The sequence below is a fragment of the Colossoma macropomum genome, unplaced genomic scaffold, assembly GCF_904425465.1.
Source record: "Colossoma macropomum unplaced genomic scaffold, Colossoma_macropomum, whole genome shotgun sequence".
NCBI lineage: Eukaryota > Metazoa > Chordata > Actinopteri > Characiformes > Serrasalmidae > Colossoma > Colossoma macropomum.
In genome coordinates, this window is record NW_023494792.1 from 52,650,400 (window position 1) to 52,666,571 (window position 16,172).

General features: G+C 43.6%; 1 protein-coding gene across 1 annotated transcript in view; it reads left to right on the plus strand.

The window, feature by feature from the left end:
- Positions 1-16,172, plus strand: part of hmga2 (high mobility group AT-hook 2) — a 38,414-nt gene that overhangs the window by 10,224 nt on the left and 12,018 nt on the right. The window lies entirely within an intron of this gene.

The window sequence follows — 16,172 nt, forward strand, 5'->3', positions numbered from 1 at the left end:
GTGCATTATGAGGATATAACTCTAGCTGTTGCTGCTGACTGTTGCTGGACTCTTTGGACTGGGCTGATAAAGAAGATCCCATTTATTGCGCTGTTTTTCTGGGCCGATGCCCAGAGGCGCGTTCGGCTGCTCTTTCATGGTGCCTGCGTGCCGCAGGTACACACACCTACGCAGTACATCGCCTACTCGCACACATATGCTCTGTCCACCCACACACTGATGTCACTGTCTTGGACAAACAGAGAATGGAGTGCATTACAAATGCTGTTTCTCTCACAGAGAACAGAAAAGAGGTGCAGAAATTGATACGCCAGAATTGAAACCAAACCTGCAAAGAAACTGATCGACTGCAACCACAAAGCGATGACTTTCTACTCTAAATTACAAGAGCGGCCTTTGCTGACAGTGGGTTTTACCTGTAAACTGCAACATTATGAAACAGAGGTCAAATAAAGTTCAGTCTGGGCAAAAGTTAGTCAGTGACCAGAGGTGGGTTGTGGAAGGGTGATGCATCTGACCCCATATCAAAGAGAGCGACAGACTTGCACATTAAATGCGTAAGTGCACATTTGCTGTTTGTTTGGTGAATTTAAGATATTGGAAAAATAAATAAAAGATAAAATGTGTCCTGTGCAAAAATGTTTTTCCCCAATATGTTAAATGTAGCAAATAAATAGTAAAATTAGCAGAAAGATGTCACATTTGAGTTTGCTCCCTGTAGATGATGTGTTAACTCATTTTCACTTAGAAAATCAATGATACATGTGATTTGACTGGCGGTGTTCAAACTTTGGCACAGAAGTGTGTATTATGTATAAGTATATATTATGTGCTGAACTATGGTGTATGCTAAAACTGATTTCTTGTCAAGGTAAAACATCTTAAATCTAGTTAATATTTCACATTTTGAGATTGTTAAAAGAGTGTTATAAGATAATTCAACTTCCAAATGCTTCTTTTTGTTGTCTTGTTCTGTTGTGAACTTGCTTGTTTCGACAAATAATTTTGCTTGTTTTGAGCAAAAAAACCTGAATGGAATAACATATTTTCACTAGATAAAATGTGTAATAAAGGTAAAAAATATTAGAAATAAGTTAAATAGTCTTATAATAGTCTATTATAAATAGTAGACTATTATAAATAGTCTATATATTAGCTACATTGACCAGATTCAAGATGTATTCATCTGCCAAGACATACTCTTTTGCAGTAAGGAAGTAGTAGAGGAGTTGTCCTCCATTGAGACAGGCCAGTGTTGTAGGACTTTTAAAACCTCCTGTGACACAGAGTGAGCTGTGCTGTGGAAGGTTCTCTGATGTGTCGGCAGTGAGTTTATGAATGAGAGTGAGTCAGAGAGGCAGCGTGCTGTAGGAGCATGACAGTTTCCTCACCGACAGCTCTGCAAGTCCAAGGCCTGCATTTGCGGATGGGTGCCATTTATCCAAGCGCCGTGACGCACACCAGGAATCGCCCATTAACTCAACCAGTGCGGTCAGGGGCAGAGCACCGAGTTTGTTTTTTTGTTTTTTTTCCTTCTCTTTTTTCTATGAATGAACTGAGCAAATGCGTGTCCGCAGGCCCGTCCTCATGTATGGGTGACTTTGTGTGCCCTTGAAAGCCTAGGTTATGGTCTGTTTGGTAGCTTTAGTTTGTCACAGATGAATTGGCGTGGCCCAGGAGTCTACCATAGCCACACGGCCGCCTCTGCGTATACAGGGTGGACTTGTCAAGAGCCTTGCCGTTCCTTTCCTGGATAAACAAGCCAGCTTTCTTCATTCAGCTACCGCTCGCCCTCCTGGAACTAATTATAGCATATCCTTTTTGGCTACAAGGGGCCACTGGAATGTTTTCCTTCGCCTCACCCCCCACCAACCATCCCCAACCCCCCTAAATGGTTAATGGAAGAAGGTGACTCTGGCCACCGGGAGGGAAAGAAAGTAGTGTTTATCCATATCTATCCCCAGAGGAAACAGAGAGTGCGCATGTAACAAGTCTCGCCAGAAAGTTAAAAACATTTTGAAATGGAAAATCATAAAGGGACCCCTACCAGCTGTTTTTTTGCTGTCCACTGTCCTCCCTTTGTAACATGCTTAATTTTGTTTGGACCACTGTTTAAGCCTCTATAGCTGCTTCTCCCTGAAACCTTAAACATGAAATATCCTTGTTTCAAAAGGGTGGAGATATGCCAGAGGTAAAGTCCTGGACTGGTCATCTGGATATAGAACGAAAATTTAACATCAAGTCATTATGATTTTTCACAATTATTTGCCTAAAACAATGCACATAATAATATCACTACAGCACTTCAAAAGAATGTAGGAACTAAAAAAAGTGTGTGCAAAAAGGTTAGTGTGAATAAACTTCAATGGTTTCGGACACAAACAGTGAACTTGATGAACGTCTATTGGTGTTTTTAGTCCTTGAATAACTGACGTCATTTTCCACAGGTGGTGTGGATGATATCTAGAGATGTTCTTCACTGCAATTGGAATTGTCCTCCCCCAGAGTGATAAGAAAAAGAGAAATGTCTCTGGCAAAGACCTTGGCAGGTTGATCCTGCAAAGAATGCTGACATGGAGGGATTCTCTCTTGTTGAACAACACATGTCCATCCCTTTTTCTTTCTGTCTCCAGAAAGTGGTGTTAACAACTACCTTTTCCCTTCATGATCCTGAGTTACAAGGATACAGCAGATGTCTTTTCCCTTTTCAGGTTGAATTTTTTGGGCCTGACATTTAGGAGCATGTAGAATCTGAGATGTTTGGTGTTTTTTTTATTGTTTAGCTCCTTAATTGGTAAAAATCCATCCTGCAGGGACACCTGCTATGGATGGCATTCAGTAAGTCCTCTATCCCAGCACCAGGGCTGCTAGGTAGATCTCTTTAAGCAGCCCAAAGACCTGATTTATGGTCACCCTCTTCCTTTTCCCAGTGTGCACCCTGCACAGGTGCTGAGATGGACAAGGTCTGCCGTGCCAAGCGGACGAGCTTTGCTGTTGGCAGGGTGGGGGAGACTGGAAGGGGGAATCTTTGTCCTCAAACAGCTAGCATTAATCAGTTGTGCACAGCAGTTCCCCTTTCGCGCTGCCAACTGGCTGGTGTCCACCGAGTTTTATGCATTTGGTTCTTCACCAAGCAAGCCGGACTACAGTGGAGAGAGAAGAAGCTCTTTATCCACTTTCTGTGCAGTTCAACCCCTTTCTCGCGCCAGCAATCGAGTCAGGTTTTTCAGCACTCAGCTCCTCAGCCGGCAACCCTGCCTATTTGTTGCCATGGAAAGAAACAGGAATGCTGGCAAAGACAATAGATTTATGCCTCGCTGTGTCTTCCCATAGAAGTTGTTCCACAAGGGACACTGCAACAGGCAGAAGGCCAGGACAAACGGTGCAAGGAAAGGGGCGTGAGGCAAAGACATCCACGTGCTTTAGTGCCAAGAATTCCTTTGATATGAGGTGGAAGACAGGATCCTGATTCATGGTGCTTGCTCACTTCCCAGGTGCTTCGCTCCACTTCCCTCGGTTGGTTTCCTCAACAGCGTTTGTTGGACCGGATCGGCCCTTGGGTCAGAGGCCCTTGGGTCAGCCCCTGAGTGTGGGCGGTGTATGCTATGACCAAAGCGACATCACCTATAGCTTTTAACCCATGGTTTCATTTCTTGCTCACTTTCAAGGAAGTCAGTAGAGCTTGAAATGCTTTGATTTGGACATTGTTTCTCAAATGTTTTGTTCAGTACAGTTTTCCCGTTCTGGCTTTTCATAGACCGTCTTCCAGCTTGGAAGTTGGATCCAAGGATTTTGGCTTGTGCTTATCCCTATTTTATTCTTGCTTTTTGCTTTTATTACGTTCAACAGTTTGTAATTCTGGCCAGCTGGAGTCACTTGCATTGCTGACACTGAGGTCCACAAGGCCAATACTACAAGGTGACAACAGGTGGTATCTTTAGGAATGATACGTCTCAGGTTGGTGGTAGTTGGACTTGAGTCAGTTTTGGACAGAATCTATTTTGTCCATACTTGAGTTAAAAAGTTGTACTGTGGGTCAGGTCAGGTTGGACTCAAAATATACTGGCGTTCAGTTAAAAATCTCAGGCCCGATTAAAGCTCTAGGAGTCACTGCTAGTTCAGTGTGTGGTTTGGGGGGGTATTAGTCACTACTGACTTAACGCTAGCGAGACTCCGGCCCTACGCCTTTGGAAAAGGCAGCAGAATGAGTAAATGAATGAGTAGAGGGGGTGTGGGGTGCGGGTGGCCAGGCAGGGGGGTGTAGAGGAAGTACTCTCCTCTCACACAAGGCTGTGCTGCTCTTGGCCATGGGACAAACAATGTTGGCAGGTGGTGAGGAGCGGAATCGGAGCTCAGGGAAACAGGAGGGAGAGTCTGGCAGTGGGGAAGGAGGGGGAGGTGGAGAAGGGGGGGATGAGCGCTGTGATTGGGAATCATCCAACAGTCTCGGACTGCGGTGGGGAGGCTCGGAAAACCCTCAGCCTCTGCCAAAGTGTGAAAAGATTTTTTTTCCTTTCTTTCCTTTTTTTTCTTCTTCTTCTTCTTCCCTCTTTTTTGTGCATGTGTAAAGGCTGGAGGAGGGTATTGTGATGGGAATTCGGTGTCAAACATCAAAACCTTTTTATAGCTTCAGCAAGACTCTCAGGCAAAATATTGAACTTGGCCCCCCGGGCTTTCTGGCCAGCAGATCTTGCAGTCAGCCGAGTGCCTCCGCTGCTCTATGACTCAGAGTGTGAATCAGTGGCTTGGCGGATGCTCTGCGTGCTCTCTCTCTCTCTTTCTCTTTCTCTCTCTCTCTCTCTCTCTCTCTCTCCCTCTGTCTTTCTCTCTCTTTTTACTTTCAGGCTCTTTTCATGTTTGCACTCGCACACTGAATGGGAAGGAACAGCGCGGTGTGCTGTTAACCTTATTAACAAACATAAACAAACACCAATGTGCAAAGGATGTCACAGTGGGATGGTGTGTTGAGTCACACACGCTTTGTTTACTACACAGAGTCGACTATGTTTAAATGGCCTTTTTTGGCCCATGGTGCTCTTCTCTCTTTGGTCATTCTTCACAGGAGGCCAGAGAAATAATGGAAGCACTCCACTATGTGATTAAAGCTCGCTGCTTGTTTTGCGCCACATGGTCAGGCAAGTTGGCCTTCTTTGATATCTATTGGCCAGGCTGTACTAATTATTTTAAGGAGATTTTTGCAACATGCCTCAAATGTTTTATTAGCATTATTATTATGTTTGTGGGCAAGATGGGTTCCTACAGCCAGTAGTTCCTTGGTGGGGTGCCATGGCAAAAAAAAAAAAATCCTTGGTTTACTTTGTGGCTTGGACCCACTCCTGTCACAAGTCAGAGACACTGGACATCTCTACTTCATTCCCCACATTCCCTCAGCCCTTCCCCCTTCCTCCCTCTTGCTCTTTTCCTTTCTCCTCTCCTCCTCCCCATCTTTCCTTCTTTTGCTCCCCACTTCCTGCTGTGGCTCCAGAGCCTAAATTCCTGCCAACAGGGGTGTACAGTGCATCCAGGCCTGGGCTCCTCCAACAAGAGTGTGCAGGGCTCACATCAATGAATTTCTACTGCCCACCATCTATCCCTGGACCGCTGACCTGCTTGAGCTTCTGTGCCCCTTTCCTGTGGCAGCTTCTGGTAGAGATTTTAATATTCATGTTCTAAGTTAGCAACTAAATCAGCACTCTTACTAGGAACTTCAAGGTTTATGTTGAGAAAGAGGCATGTACAGGAGAAGGAGGGAGGCTTAGAAGGCACAAGAGAGAGACGGAGATAAAGCAGAAAGTCTGCTTGAGACGATTGAGGATAGTATTTCGCTGATAGTTCCTATCTATCAAGATCATTAATGAAGTCAAATGATTCAAATGTCTGGAAACACGCCATCTGTGGCTTTAAGATGCAGAAAAGTAATTATATTTGTCTCACATTCTGCTTTCCTTTAACAAGTTTTCTTTTAACGTGTAGCATTACTCTATTTTCTGAATCACTTTTGATATGTTGTCTGGCTTTAGAACATCCTGTAGCAGTGCAAAGTAGATCTTTTTTCCCACCTGCTGTCATGACTGTTAAACTGATAACGCTGTGCAGCTTTAAACATACAGGATGGCTTCCCTCACAAAACATGAATGGGGGCTTAAAAGATTCAAAACTGCACCAAAAACAAAGTAATCTTACAGGTTTCTAACCAGAAAATCATGTTTATTTTCTACCATTTAAGTGGTAATATGGTGCTACTATGTAATACACCATGTGTAACAGATTACAGTTAATAATACATTAGTTCCTGACTTTTCAATGCAAACTGGCTGAGCTATTCTTAGATTATAGAAGTGTGTAATAAAACTCTGGGCCTGCCAGTGGGCCCTGGCCATTTAGGGAGTTAATAAGAATTTGTTACTTGTGTTACTCTTATATTTCTAGCAAGAATTATTATGCATGATGCATTTAAAACAAAAATTTCACTTCTTTTTGTAATCTGTCTTTCCTTGTATGTAATTTGCAGGCATGTGCATTACCTGCGTCCGCTGACTGCGCAACTTCAGCTGTGAATATGAGCAGCATGAGCGCATAAACTTACCGCTGCTGTAGGCAGCTAATCACGCTAATATGATAAGTGATGGATAAAAATCCTGGTGATGAAGAAGAGAGAGCCCCACCCTTAATTAAACAGGTCAGACAGCTCTGCAAGCTTTACATTTGTTCATAAAGATTTTATTACTAGGTAGCTATTTTTGAAATATTGCTGCCAGCTCAATTAGAAGCATCCGTTAATAAATTTGGTCTAGTATAACTGGCTGTGTGTTCAGAGTAAAGGCAGGGATAGTGACCTTTTAAATGATCGGTGATATCTTTCTAATTACAGTACTAAAAGGACTACTGGGTTTTCCCCTGTACTTTCCAACTGGTTTTAAAGTAATGCAAAAGTAATTAGTAACTAGATTACTTTTCCAGGATGTAATGAGTAAATTAATCCCATTACAGTTTGGGAGAAGTACTTAGAAGTGCTGTTTTGTGTAACAACCCCAACACTGACCAGCAAATGTGAGCTTACCAAGCACAACTGTCACAATTTTACATAAGACAACATCAGATGCGTTCCACAGCCATTTTATTATCTGTGAGCAACACAAAGGCACTCACCTAATCGAGCTTTAACCGCCGCCGTTCAGAGAGGTGTTGACATGAGAAAGAGGAAGAGGGGAAGGGAAAGAGATGGCAGGGGGTGGCGGGTGTGTTTGTAAGAGCAGGGAAAGGTATGTGGCGCGTATTATTGATGGTAAGGCCTCTACGCAAGCCAAGGCCTCTATCAGGCTCTGGCCCCACATGCGCTGCCTCCGTTTCCTGTCAGGGTGGAGGGGGTGGGAAGGCTGGGCCGACACAGGGCTGCAGTTGTGAATTCCTTCACTGATGTCTTTCACTGAGAGCCTGGACAGGTTCAGAACGTTTCCATAGAAGCATATATTGAAATAGCTTGCCTTTATCCAGTGCTCTAAACCCTGACCAATAGCAGATGCTATTTAGACTGTAAGATTTGTTTGTTAAAGTCAGGAGTCAGGAGGAAAAAACCACACACAATTATAGTGTCCGTGCACTGCAAATCACCCTGTAAAGCCTGAAATAATAATTTAAACATTAGATGAGTCAGATGTGTCAGTTTGTCAGGTCATGTCATATGACTTTACACGTTAACGTCACATGCGTAGTCTCAAAAAGAAGGTCAAATGTGACGTTTAGGTCTCCCAATGCAAAAACAATATTATACTGATGAAGAGATAATGACTATAGTAGATAATTCACTCACATTCTGGGAAGATACGTTCTTCACCAAGTTTTGACGGAGTTCTCTTTGAGTACTCTTTCAATGCGTTCGCAATCATCAGAGTCATCCATTCAGGGAAGAGATTCAAACAAACCTATTCTTCCACACGATGCATGCAGTTGCACATTTCCACTAGAGAGGTCTCCAAATCATACACAGTGTAGCTTTTAGGGTATTAAAAAGAAACTAAGATGTATATGTATATATGTTGAGAATGGCACTAGCCTCGGGTTCCCTATTAAAAAAAATAAATAAGGAAATGAGGTCAGCATGGAGCTGTACACATTTGAGGTTTGTGTTCAATTTCACACTCTCTTGTGGAGGACATTTAAAGCAAGAGAGACCCCCCTCCAGCCCCTTCCCTGATCCAAACGGATATGGAGACACACTCACATGAGGACTGTCAATTTGCCACAGTTAACTAGCGTGATTAATGTGTGGAAAGATCGAGTTCACATTCATTACATTTCTGAGAGTCCAGAGACCGAAGTGCAGAGTAATCAGGCAAACAAAAGAAGATGACTTCCACCAACAAAGAGAATTGCCAGTGGCGACGTAGATTTATGCAGAGTGTTGGAGGAAAACACTAAAGAGAAGAACATCAGCCACTGGCTAGCGCTGTCATCGCCAATCTGCACGCTGGAGCTTTACGTCTCTGTTTGGAGTGGTGGGTTCATCTTTAGAAATGCAGCTTATGCTGCATTTCATGGTTTATAGGATCATACTGCATGTAGGACATGGCATGAATAAATGCACAGCCCTTTGATAAATCGTTTTGCCTGAACTTTTTCCAGCCAATCTTTTGCTGTTTTTCAGAATCCTTAGAATAAATAATGGATATTCATGTTATTAGTGTTCTTTTGACACTACCATTAGGACACAGGAAGCACATTATTCCAGGCAATACAGGTTAATCCACAACATCTGCATTGTTCGGCTTACTATACTGGGAGCTGACAGCTTCGTATGGATTCCTTCCCTCTCGGCTCTTACGCCTGGACCAAACCACAACTGCATCCTATAGTTCCAAGAAATACACTGTCTCCTATATGGTATGTGTGGATAAATGCCTATGAATAACTTAAGCAGCTATCAATAACAATAAGGAGTTTGTGGCTGCAGCCTTTGAGAAAGAGAGAGACCCACATTCTCCACCACTTTTTATAATCAACATTTTGGGTGTTTTTGTGTGAAAAGTGTTTTCTAGTCTTTATGTCATCCCATAAAACGTGCTACTATTGAAATAGTTCCCACTGCGCAGCTTGCAGACCCTCAAAACAAGAAAATCTCAAACTCAAACGTTGTGTGGAACAGAACTAAAACCTGAGTTATAGCGCTGCCCCCAACCCCTCTCCCTTCTCTTCCCCTCTCCTTTGAGAAACTCTGGGAACTGATTTCACTTCAAACAGCGGAGGCTCCTAAACGGAGCAGATCCAATTTGTCTGTGCCTTTCTTTCCCTCCAGAACACCCCCCACCAAAAAAAAGAAAATGTCCTAACAAAAGGCTGCTTGTCCTGCCAGGAATTTTCCACATTCCTCGCTCTGGCAGACATTTTTCTCCTCTACAAAGAGCCCTTCGGCAAATTCTCCCTAATCGCGGGTTTTAGGCTGGGTCTGATAGGTGCCATTCATAGCGCTGTTTGGTAGGGGCGGGTGGTTGATTGGGAGACCAAGATGAGAGGAATTGGGGGGGTGGTGGTGTGGGGATGGAGGTTGACTGCGGTGGGGTGCTGTGTGTGTGTGTGTGGGGGGGGGGTCCTAGCTGTAGAATCTTTTCAGGATCAGCCGAACTAGTGGAGACATTCCAGGAGAGATCACAAAGCCGACGCTGTGGCCCCGCACCCCGGAGATGTCTGGCTCCTTTTCCCCACTTCCACCTCCAGTTTAACAGAACATGTGGCCTTTATTCACAGGAGCGTTGGGGGCGGGGAGGGGCACAGTTACTGGGTGGCTCGTCTGTGGGGTCTGCCTGTAGTGAGGGAGTCCTTGGATAAGTTTGCCTCATCAAATCAGGCAGAGTGTTTTTTATTTTTCCTGTCTTTGTGGAATTCTTGTCAGCAGCCCTAAGGAGACTATGTTCGAAAGCTGCTTTTTTTTTCGCAAACACAAACCATGTGTTCACAGTTTAAGTTTAAAGTGAATGTGAGCCGTGCTCTTGTGTTCTAGACTTTCTCCTCTGTTTTACTAGCAAGGTAAATGAAAATGGCTTGTGGGCAAGAGTGGTCTCTTGGCCTTAGCTGTCGAAAAAATGCCTTTTATATGCATAATTCATGCTTGTTTCAAGCGTGCTGAGGCATTCGAAAATCAGATTTGAGAGAATAGAACTCAGCATCGTTTCAAAATCCAGCATCACAGATCTGCAGGACATAGTGACTCATAGTGAATCAAACCCTCTTTCCTTGTAATTTAGGAAGTCAGCAAGAGCTTTAAGTGCAGAAGCTATGGTTCTCGCAGGAGGCATCTTTCTTGGTCAGGTTTAAGTATTTGGGGGAATGTTGGGTCTGTCAGACTCTGGGTATTCCACAAATGCAAAATCCAGGTCAAAGTCACGACCCTTCACAACCAGCCATGACCTTGTTACTGCTTACGATTGGGAAGATGATCAACAATCACAGAGGAACTTTAAAAAGAAATGGTTTGAAAGTGTCAGAAGACAAAGCAAGGAACATATCAAGCTCTCTATCTTTGACAGCTACGTACAAGCAAAGTTTTCTATATTCTGTAGCACACAATACCATGGCGAATGTCTTGTTTATGAGGAGACATCCTAAAAGAAATTTCTTCCAGCAGCTCTGAACTGATGAAACAATGAGAGGAACAAGGGAGTTACTCAAAGTGGGCAGCTTTTAGTAAATGACACATGGCACACCAGTGGACCATGTTCTGAAGCTGAGTCCTCCTTTTCCTCTGCTTGAAGTGAGGCTTTCCACTGTCCCAGCACACTCTGCTCTGGAACTGCTCAGACTTGTATCTGCATGCTCCAGGACTGATGTCCCAGGTACTTGTGCCAGAAGCCGCCCTCTAACATTACATAATCTCTCTGTGCAACTTTTGCTCCATATTTATGCACATGCCCCATTTTATAGTTATTGTAAGGAAAAAATAGGGCAACATGAACTCTCGACAAGGCCGGCTGTGGGTGTCTGCAAGGCAGCAGCAATTTCAACAGGCTGTCACATATCCAAAGAACAAGTCCTGAGAACACACGGAGGGGGAGACAAGATTTTACAAGAATATTGACTCGTAAATTCTTTGAAATCCAAGAGGCATGGATCACAGCCAGGGCATTCTGCAGCAGAGGGCTACTGCTTCAAAGGAAAGGGAAGAGCTTTTGACGGTTTTAGCCACGGTAAAGTCAGAAGAACAGTAGGCGATCTCTGCTCGCTTCTTGCCTTTCCCCCTTTACTCGTTCTGAAGACCCAAGACAGTCAACTGAAGGAGCTGTGTTGGTTTTCTTTGCCAGTGAAGCAACACCCACGCAACTCGCGGCTGGAAAAAGTTCACGCCTGTCTCATCAGTTGGCAGGGGGTGGGGGGTGGACAAACTGATTACTCTGTGTTGTCAGAACTTGAAAAGGGGCCGACAGTTCAGACAAGACTTAACTGGCTGTCGAAGAGCTTGCTTATCTTGTTATCTTTTATTCCTTGGCAAACCTAAATGCTTCCCAGAGAACTGTGGAGGAATTGTTGACCACATTGAGGCAGGGCATCCAGTGGAGTTGGAGTCCACTGAGCGTTTCGGAGAGAAAAGCTGCCGCACGGCAGGCTTTAGCGTGGAATGAGCAGCGGTGCCATGGTTTTCTTTTCCTTTTCTTTTCCCTCTTTTCCCCCAAGATAGCATTCTTTGATGTTATCATTCCTGAGCACGGTGTGTGTGTGTCTCAGTCTTCCTCCAGGCGGTTGTTGCAAGGCATGCGTAACACTGTAGGCTGGGAAACGATTCACTGTAGCACTTATTTCCAATGCAGCAGGTTGTGGCAAGCCATTTGGTATTGGGGGAAATCTCGGGAACTCACACTACTCACACACCACTGCTAAAAGTCTAGTGTTCTTTAGTAATATTGCGTATGAAACCGCGATCACAGATTCGACACAGACCACTACAGAAGTCAATTTTTTCATTTATATCATTCTTGCAATAAATCTAGTACTAAGGCTAGATTTAGGAACTTGAAAAAAAGAAAAAGAGTTTAGTTGGTAGTGTACAGTGATAGTACAGTGGCGAACTGTGACTGTTATAGCTAGGCCTTCAGTTTAGGCCAATAGATTTAAAACTCGAAATGCCAAAAAAAAAAAGAGAAAAGAAAACGATACAATATTGTTCATTTCTGCTAGTGCCCCTATGGGATTTTTAATAGCATGTTAGCACTACATGCTGGTGGACATGAACATGTTTTGGCTGTTTTAGATTAAACATTGACATTTGAAGCTTGCAAATTTATTACACCTTGTAACAGATGTTAAGTTATACTTTACCTTGTATGCAGCAGCTTTACAGAGACTCTTTGTAGCAGAGCCCTGGCGTAGAGCTGCCACTGTTTTCCATTTCTAACAAATGACTGAAACCCGCTTGTGTTTTCAGTCACTGATGAATCTAGGACTTCCAGATGGCTAACAAATTAGTTCCCACAAATCATTAGGCCTTCTATGAAGGCCTAGCATGCCCTGTGGGTTCTCCACTGGCCTAGTATATTGAGGGTTAAATGCTACACAGCAATACAGGTAACAGTCACTCTTACTTGTTATGCACACTAATAGTTTTGTGTAGAATGATGAATGTTCATGTACCTAGAAATAATATTTGAGTGCTTGCAGTGTTCTCTGGTTGACATTAAACTTTAATGGCTGTTACTGGCTCTCAGAGAAGCAATTCTGCTCACTTACAGACACAAGCATTTACATTAGACAAATGTTCACCTACTGAAAGGAAAGGCTGTTAAAATTTAACAGTGTAAATGGTCTGGCATACCCACTTTTTAACAAGCCACATATTTTAAACAGGATTTTGTATAAAATGTATTTTTATTCAGATGTTTTTGTGTGCCTGTTGTATAATCCTCAGAACCATGTGAAAGTGTTTAAAATGTAAGAAATGAAAAACAGCAGACAATTGTGTGAATAATGTTTATTTTTTTTAACAAGATGCCTGTTTTTGAGGCCCAGACATACATATTTGACCATTTTAACCACTGATGATTTTAGCTTGTGTCTTATGTTACACATGCTTGCAGATTTGCAGATAGACGCACTCCCAGAGAGGCAGGTGTGATCAGGACTGAACCTGCAGAGTCCTTTCACAGGAGCACCAAAGGCTGCCAATCACATTAAGAGCCAACACAAGTTAAGCTAGTTAAACGACAGCAGCACATTTTCTCACAAGATAATTAGCTTTTATCTCCCACATGTTATTTCCCCTTTGATCAGTGAGCATGGTTTCCTCCAGTTAAACGGCAGGTCCCATTATCAGTCAGTGGGGGTGTAGAGCTGTGAAAGGGCAAATGTGTTACTTTATCACCACTGACCATTTATTGACCAGTGCTTTCTGGGTGTTTGTGTGTGACTTCTTCAATGACGAGATGTGCCACCTCAGGAAAGCTCCCACTTAAATGTGCACTTAAGACATTTGGAACTTTGGTGGGTAAGTGGATCTCGGAATGATTACCCCAAATTTACAGCTGTGACAGAAATAGCATGTGAGAATTTTCCTTTTCAGATGTCATCTGATAGGATTCATTCTACCAAAGGATGTCACTCACAAGCACTAATGTGGTGGGATCTGTAGCTTGGCTTAGCCAGACGGACACATGCACTTTGTAGAGGTCGCCACCATTCAATATGTGCACGTCTGGTCAAGAATGGCAGTTGTATTGATTTGTATTGCATTATCTTGAGAGGAAGTCAATCTGGGGAAGGTTCTCCAATGATAGGTGGGTGGCAAGAGTGGGAAGGGGGGACAGGGTGCATTCCTGCTCGGAGCTCAGATTTCAACTACGATGGGGTGGCTGCCTCCGGCGCTCCTTCTGCTGATCTCCTGCTTCTCTGGGAACATACCTTCAACACTGGCCTCACACGGTGTGTGTGGTAGTGGCGGAGAGGGGGGATAGGGGGCTGGGGTCAGCTGGCCCCGCCCTGGCCCACGTCTTAACACAGCACCCAGAAGTGATTCGGAGTGTCAGTTCCAAGCAACTTCAAAGTGGAGCCTCAGCCTTGTGAAAGACAATGCTGAGATTTCCCCTTTTGTGCCAGTGGGGGGAGAGGGGTGAGAGAGGCTGGGATCTGAAAGGGGAAGGGGTGGAGGGAATGTCCTGAGCCATAGAAAAAGGGGGCCTCTCTACCTATAGAGCTCTAGTTTCAAATGCTGTTTGTCCTGAGCTCCATTCCACAGCCAGTGATGGGGAAGAGAGCTGAAGGAACTCACTCTTCACATGCAGCTTTGCCTTTGCAAAGTTCCGAGAGGTGTTAAAAGTGTAAAACTTGTGAAAGTCTTTTTCTTTTTTCTGCTCCAAGGCCATTCCATTTTAATGACTGATCTGTTTTTTTGAATCGCTCTAATCTTGTATAGAACTGGCAATGTTCGGCTCAGGGGACAGGTTTATTGTGAGTTAAAGAATTCTTTTCAGTTAAGGTAAACATTCAGGCAGGGACAAATGAAAGAGTAATGTCTTGGAGGCTGTGGGTTCATTTTATCAATGCGGATCTGTGGAAGACCATCATAGGAATAAGGTCACCCTGAAAAGTCAGTTGGGAAAGGTTATTGTGTTTGGTGATGCGTAGGCGTCCTGTGACATCCTTGCCATTTAGGGTCAATAAGTGGTGTCCTGCAGTTCAAGGAGTGGCACATGATGCTGCTGGGAGAAAGCACAGTGCAGGTATTAGATCACTCACAAGTCTTCATAGGCAGTTAGCCTTGCATATAATCCACAGCTTTAGCCAACACAAAGGCAGAGACACAGTCTGCCTGGCCTGTCAGTAAGGAAAATAGTGCATGCAAAGGCCTGTAGGGATGGATACCAAAGAGAGGCAGGATAAGTCTGAATAGAATGGGTTGCCAGGTGAAAGTTGTCCTTAAGCCTCTGAATGCAACATATTTCTTGTGTTGACTTTTGTTTTTGGGAAGGTTTACTCCCTTCTCTTGCAATATGGCTTGCGATAACAAAGATAATTGAATGTCAAGCAGCATTTTTTGTATAGCGTACTGTGCAAAGGTCAGAGAGTACCCTTTAATTTATTTCATTTCATTTTCAGTCAAAACGACCATTATGTACAAGTTATTCATTTGTTAAAATGGGACTTCAAACTACTGTGTGAGACCTGGTAGACCACCAAAACTTTCCCCATCTATTAAACAGTACTTGAAGTTTTCATCTTTGAGAAATAGGAGGAAAAATCCGGCTCTACTCTTGAGTCAGATCTTTAGACCACAGGTCACTCTAAGAGGACAACTTGATGCTATGGGTCTGAAAGAATGTGTAGCTGCCATTACTGAGATAAAGAAAACAAAACAGCCACATAGTCCAGTCCAGACCTTAACGTCAGTAGATGTATTTAAGATTATTTGCAATGTGAGAAGCAGAAATTGCAACCAACTTCTGAATGCAAGTCTTACAAAAAGAATGAAAGCTGTAATTAAGGAAAAGCGTGGACATACTAAATACTGTAAAATGTACTTTTCTGTTTAATATATGCTTAACCCCTTAACATCCCAGTCTTATTACATGCTATGGCTTATTATTCAATAACTACAGCGACTTCAGTGCAAACTGGTTGAGCTATTCTTAGATTATAGAAGCGTGTAATCAAACTTTGGTCCCAATGGCGGGCCCGGGCCATGTGGGGGGGTTAACTTGTACTTGGGCTAATGGACTTGAAATTAAATAAGTGACTTTTGCACAGTACTGTACATATTGCTCTTCTTTTAGCCGTTTGTTGGAGGTATTTGTAAATAAATGCAAGTAATTAGACGGGTGTCTGAACTACACTTTCTTTATGCTGCTATCAGTTTCTTATTGGCTGGTGGTTCTCAGAGTGTATCCGCCTGCTCCCCTGCGTTGCGGAATGTGTGCATCGTCTTCCCAGTTTCTCTTTATCGCTACATACTCTCTTCTCCCAGGTCCATCCGGTGTTGACATTTACTGTGTTACAGCCTGCTAGCATTCCAGCAGGAGCTGGCACAAAAAAACACCAGCTGTTCCCAACAATCCAGCATAGTGTGTGTGTGTGTATGTGTGTGTGTGTGTTCTCTACGCAGTGGCTGGTTTGGGTTGCAAACACAGGGGACTCTCAGGGCTTTTTTTTCCCGTCTGGTTCTTGGAGGAGCAGAAGACTCCTCAGCTGTCAGGCTTGGG